Below are 6,620 nucleotides of genomic sequence, written 5' to 3' on the forward strand. Positions count from 1 at the left end.
ACAGCCTCATTAAAGATTCAGCTTTGTTTGATTCACTATGAATGAATTTAATGTTTTTCAGTTGTGATGTTGGGGTAATGTGGAAGAAGAATGTACTGCTCTGGGAGCTAAAAACTGAAAGGATAACATAAATATGACATATTTACATATTTGTACTGTACTGGGAAATGGAAGCAACCCACATTTTATTCCAGTGCTTTTACACACTTGAGCTGCCAATGCACTGACAGCAAGACACTTTCTTGACATTACATGAGAAGGCATTAAGTTTTTCATAAGAAAGGGGAGTCGTACAGCAAAAACTCCTAATCTACAGCTAACACTACACTCAAATTCAGCGGTTCAATCCCTGTTGTTAAATTGTACTGTCAGAGTATCTCTGAGGTAGACAGGCTTTGGAGTTTCTTTTTTTTTTTTCTTACAAATACAATGTCACACAATTACAAGCAACAACAATAAAATCGTGACTGGTATACTGTAACTAAGTACAGTTGCATTATTTTTCTATAAGCAAGAGACAACAGTGTGGCTAGATATTTCCCTGGAATGCATTTGTTTACAATACTTTCCCAGAGTAAATTATATTTGTTAGTCTGAAAAACAGACCTTGAGGGTGAAAGAACTGTACACCTGTGAAGCAAGGTTGTGCCAAGGCACAGATGTTTGAAAGGACACTAAAAAAACATTTGCACCCTTTAAAATACCAGAGGAACGGTGACCTTTGTCATTTTGAAATGAATTATAGCAGTGTTACAAACAAGCCAAACATCCTTTAAGAGGATAGGAGAAGCTCAATGAAGAACGTGAATTCAGCACTGTACTAACCTGGCCTTTGTATGTTTTGACTATAAATCGTGGCTGAATTAATATCACGGTGACAAAAAAAATATTTTCAAACGTCATGGATTACATAAATATGGAAATTTTTGAAATTGTAAAAAAGAATCCAAATGTAGGCATGTAGACAAATAATGAACATTTTATTAAATACAAGAGGTCCAGAAAACTTAAAGTAAACAGGAAAGAGTGACTGACAGGTTGGCAGACGTGTCTATTAGCTGATATGTAACTGATGTGAGGCGCTGAAAACTGAGAGATCAGTGGGGATATAATGACAGAGAAACAAGTTACAAAGCACTTTTAGATAGCAATACATCTAAACAATATCTAAATGATCCCAAACATTTGGGTTAAAAGTGATATATATTGAGTTTAAAAGTGAAAGATTTCTTAATGTTTTATAACACATTGCGTCTAATTTATTTTAAGCCAAGACTGACGAGCGTAAAACAAGAGAGGAGCGAGCTGGGCTGAAACTCAAGACCGCGCGATTACTTAACATGGTGTCTTCATCATTTGAGCTGTAAGTCAAAATGCTTCAGTGTTCAAACAGTACATAAATCCAGGATTTTCTTATGTGCATTAGTCATGGTTTTATTGCAGTTTCCATCATATTGATGTTTCAAAAAAAAATAAAAAATACAAATTTAACTCAGCTGCCTCAGTTATTTTGTCAGCAATGCATCAGTAAATCTATCATTTCTGTGTTACAAGCAACTCAGTCACAGGTGCTGCTGTGGTGGCTTTCAAACAGGATAGCATGCTCTCATTGCACTGTTTTAAACAACCGTTTAAGGGCTTTTTTGTTTGCTTATACTAAAGTCTAATTAGTTTGTAATAGTGAAATACATTTCAATTTGATATGTAAAGCATTATGAACTGAACTTCCTTGCAGTTCAAATGTGAAAACAGATCCATATCTGCACTACTTGTTCATTTCAACAGACTAGATATATTAAAACATTTATTTTAAACTTTTTAAAGGGATAAAAATACACAAAAAGGAATTTACGTTGAAAGGACAGGTTTTCTCACTTGTGGGAACACTCACAATTCAGACAACATAGAAAATGGAGGGGAATGAGTTGCAGATGAATGTTTTTTTTTTCTTTTTAACTTCTTCAGGTCAGTCTCAAGCTGGTATCATCAAATTATTTATCTTGCCATTTATATTTGTGCATCTAAAATGGTACATTACCTGGATTTAAACACCACTGCACTGGCATAAGTAAAAGTTCATAAATTTTGCAGTGGCTCTGGTTGATTGTTTGAAATCTTGTTGGGGCTTCTGTGGATGTAATTTATAATGTCCTTATATATTTAACATTGCTAAAGCCTTCAGTCATTGTGAGCATGCTGTTTTGAGCTTAATTTACTCAATGAGTGTCCAGCTCCAGTCTTCAATGGCCAGTGTCCTGCCAGATTTATGTCTGTCTCTTCAACACAGCTGATTCAAATGGTCCAACTGCTTCTCATGTCAGAATGTTCAGCAGAGGCCTGCTAATGAACCATTGTTTGACTCAGACATGTTGAACCAGGGAAAGAACTAAAACACGCAGCATTGCGGCCCTTGAGGACTGACTTTGGACACCACTGATTTACTCTGTGGTCTTTGCATTGTGTTTATAGTGTCTGTGATTTTTTTTTTTTTTTTTTTTGCAATTTAAGCTTGTCTTCTCTAGTGCTTCTCAGTGGTTGTTGTTGCTGATTGAATCGGCCCTGGCTTATGCTCACCTGGTTGATCGTTAGCAGATCCTTAATTAGCCCAGAAAGCTGTCTGTCTGTGAGGCTGTGACTTGACATGAACAGCTCAGCTTTGTGTCTTTTCATGACTACCCTTGGTGAAAAGATTGTTTAGTGTTTCAACAACACCTTGTTTTGTCATACAACTATTCATATTCTGTTATTGGAGGCAGAGAGAAATAATAGTTTATTTCCCATTTCCCCTGAGATTCAAAGGCTTGTTAGGCTTCTTCATTGCTTAGTGCCAGCAATTTTATGGGTGCTGCTCCTTGAACATTTGTTTGGTTATTGGTGATTTTTTTTTTTCTTGAGAAAGCTACAGACGCCATCAGTTGTTGTCAAAACCTATAACTAAATTCTGGTTAAACCTTTTAAGTTAGGACAGTTTTATCATCAGTTTTTCACCAGTCAAGCTAAGTTTTAACAAAGAAGAATTAATGTTTATTTGCTGATTTATAACCTGATTTAGGAAACTTTGCTCTATTTGGTTTAGGGTATAACTATTTTTTTTATTTTTTATTTTTTTACATTCATAAAGATGTTATAGATTTTCATTGATATAGCCAAAACTGGTCAGTGGGACTGCAGTTCAGGGGACAGTGCTGAACTTGTTCTTTCCCCATAACCAAGATTCAAATAAATGTTAACCACTCTTGAAATGTGTGAAAGTGTTTGAGTTTTTGGGTATGTTTGGGTATCCAAAATAGGCCTTTGAATGCCCAGACCTAAATGTTAATCCAATTCAAAAACAAAGATTTCGTGGTAGAATATTATTTTAAAAGTCAGGTCTGTTTAATATGGATCAGTCATATTAGAAAAAAAATAAATAAATAAAATTTAACTGTCAGCTTGACACAATATTTTATGCTGTTTCCTTATGCAATCAGCAGTTCTGTTGTATAATATGATGTGTATAATATGATGTATCAACATCTTCCATTCAAAATACACAAAGCTTTCTTACATGACTGTGACGTGGAGAGCTAGGCTACAGTGAAGTTCTTTATCATGACTGAGGAGCAGATAAATCACATTCATAGAAGAAGAAGAGAGATAGGCAGTAAAATCTGACAAGAGGGACTGAGAAAAGGATTTTTGTTTGAAGCAGGAAGGGGGTATTGTTCACCAGCTGCCAGGGCGTGGGCACCCAGGAACAGATTAGCACCAAGGAAACATTATCTCTCCAGCTAGTTTACGAGACCAAGTCTGCTCCGGCCTGACATAGTTTTACCATCTAGGTATTTTGTTCTGAGTGGCTCTTGTCGCCCATGCGAACAAAGTGAGGACTTGTTAGAAAACCCGGAGGGGCAACTCGATGCTCCACTCCCACCTATTCTCCTCCCCTCTGCCCCCCTGACCAACTGTGAGGCTGCTGGAGTTCAAGCCTGGCCACGTGTTGGTCATTACACTCCCACAATGACCTCGTTGAGCTCAACATTTAGAGTCCCATAAAAAACATTATTGTCCGACTCCTGGGATCATTTGTCCACCACCACAAAGACTGAGCGAAAACCAAAATGTTAACCCCTCCCGGGGTTTTGTGGAGGCGCATTTTTCAGATTCTGCCCCTTCTCATCTCTGTCCAGCCGCCCTTTTGAGACCACATTGCACCCACGCTGACGTAGTTCCCCAGTGGTGCCCACAGGGTGCTCCTACAGCAGCACTCTCAGATGTGAAGATGGCTGCATGTTAAAAATTCTTTTGTACCCTTATGTGCATGCAGACAAGCAAACAAACAATAATATCCTTTCTGTGCCGCATACGTCACCCTTTCTGCTTTTTTCTCCACTTTAATTTCATCAACTTTATGTCATAAATGTTCCTGTTTGTCATCTAGCAGACTGTCCTTCAATCTAGCTTCCCCTTTTCACATGCATTACTTTAGACCCATAACAGCTAAAAGTCTCTAATGGTCATTTAGTCTCTAAATATGTCCATCCCACATCAGCAGGGTTCATGTACCTTCTCAGTGAATGGGCAAGGTCGTGCCAGCCTATTAACCATATTAAAAACCAACCCATTATGATAATTGGGTAGGTCTAATGCATGTACAGGTTGCTTAGCGCCCACATATTAACTCTGATAGATGACTCAGTGATTAGCATTGAAAGGTACATTGTACTACAGCGCTGCAGCCTGCCCCTATGCTCCCTGTCCTCTGATCCCTTTTTTCAGTGTAACGACCTCTGCTGTGGACTTTTTTAGTCAGTTGTACAGAACCAAATGTTCGATTCAGGAACTCAGTGACACAACCTTGGATTGAACATGCATTAACTGGAAAGATAATGACTGAGGCGTAGCTTTAAAAATGGGTAATAAGTTTTGTTCAAATGGAGTCAGTCTATACACGAGACGACAACAGTCAAATGTGATGAGAATTAAAAAGATTTACAATTTTACTCTCGTATTGTCTTCCATGTGTTTTGTCCTGCTTCGCAAACAGCATGGTGGGTCTGGTTGTCTATGTTACTATGAAGATCCATTTAAAATTAGATAGTTTTCTGAAAGAAACATTTGATGCATATGTTACTAAATACAATTAAAGGAATCACAACCCAAATCTTTTGAAGCGAACAAAAGGGACAAATTTTGACAATTATAAAGAGACAAATGTGAAAGGGAGAGAGCGAAAAGAGGAAAGGCTTGGTATGGAGAGTAAAGAATGACACTCAAAATTAAAGACAAACCCAGTGAAAAATTGTTCTCACTGCTTTTCTCTTATTATGGCTACAATTTATCATAAAACGCTTTGTCATTTTTAGGTGTAAAAGGTGCTACAAAGTTCTACTTACTAATTCAGCTCTCTGGGGCCAGTGTTTGTTTTATGGAAGCATTCATGCTCCAACAGACTTGATTCAAATCATTAAATCTCTCCATTTTTTTCCTCAACATGTCTGAAACTTCTGCAGATTCAAACAGTTTCAATAGTTTATTGCAGTCAATGTAATGTGCCACCGCAGCACCCACAAAGCAGGGACACTGTGTTTATTTATTACATGCTTTTGAGCTCTTTTCAAATTCAGTCTGATTGTCCTGGTTTGATAGTTTACTTCCAGCTGCCACAAGATTTACAACCAAGTATTTCAAGTATTGTCTATGAAATTACTGTAATGCATGAGCATAGCTAGCAATTTAAATACGAAAATATTAGTCTGTTATGACACATTAAATTATCTCTTTATCAAATCCAACTAATTTGACAGCATTTTTGTCATTAATCTAAACGAGCTTCCCAAATGTATCAGCTCAGTAAACAGGTTCACAGAAACATCAAAGCCAACTTTGTCTGTATAATTTGCTTGCAATATGTTGCCTCCACATTAGAAGTTCTACAATGAAACTCTGCAAATCTGTACTCATCTTGAAACCGGGAGCAATAGTTAACATGTTTTTTTATTTGGAGACTCCATATCCCATTTCATTAACCGTCTACCCAGAACCACCAGCACCCACCTAACTCCAGAGCTCTCGCTCCGGCTCCGTGAGCGGCTCTGAATTGATCTTTCAGGGAAGGGAGCACATTCTCCTTACATTCTCTCTTAGAGGACAAACATCAGTCCCGTCTCACCACCCATCCATATTCATGACTCTTTCTAAATACCTGATAGCGGCTTCGCCACAACAGTTTAGCTGGCAAAGCAGTGCAACGAAACTACCACATGTACACAAACACACAAACCATTTTTTTGTAGATGTGTGCATTCATGTGGAATATGCATATGCTTAAACATATACTGTATTTCCACAGCTGTGTGTATGTGCTCTGTTTGCACATAGACACGATCTGTAGCACATCTCCCAGAGGTTTTACCTGAACTCCTGATAGCATCAGCTTGTTGCAGGGCTATCGCTCTCACTTGTCCTCTTTTTCTCTAGGATTTAATTAAAACGTATGACCACAGAATGAAAGGGGAATCCTTAAGTGCTGTATTTACCTTCCACCTGACAGGGCTCTTGCTTATCTGTACTGTTTCTAAACCAAGAGACAAAAATTTCTGAAAGAAAAAAATCCCTCAACATCTCAAGACAGCTGATTT

This window comes from Poecilia formosa, unplaced genomic scaffold (assembly GCF_000485575.1).
Source record: "Poecilia formosa unplaced genomic scaffold, Poecilia_formosa-5.1.2 Scaffold85, whole genome shotgun sequence".
Classification (NCBI taxonomy): domain Eukaryota; kingdom Metazoa; phylum Chordata; class Actinopteri; order Cyprinodontiformes; family Poeciliidae; genus Poecilia; species Poecilia formosa.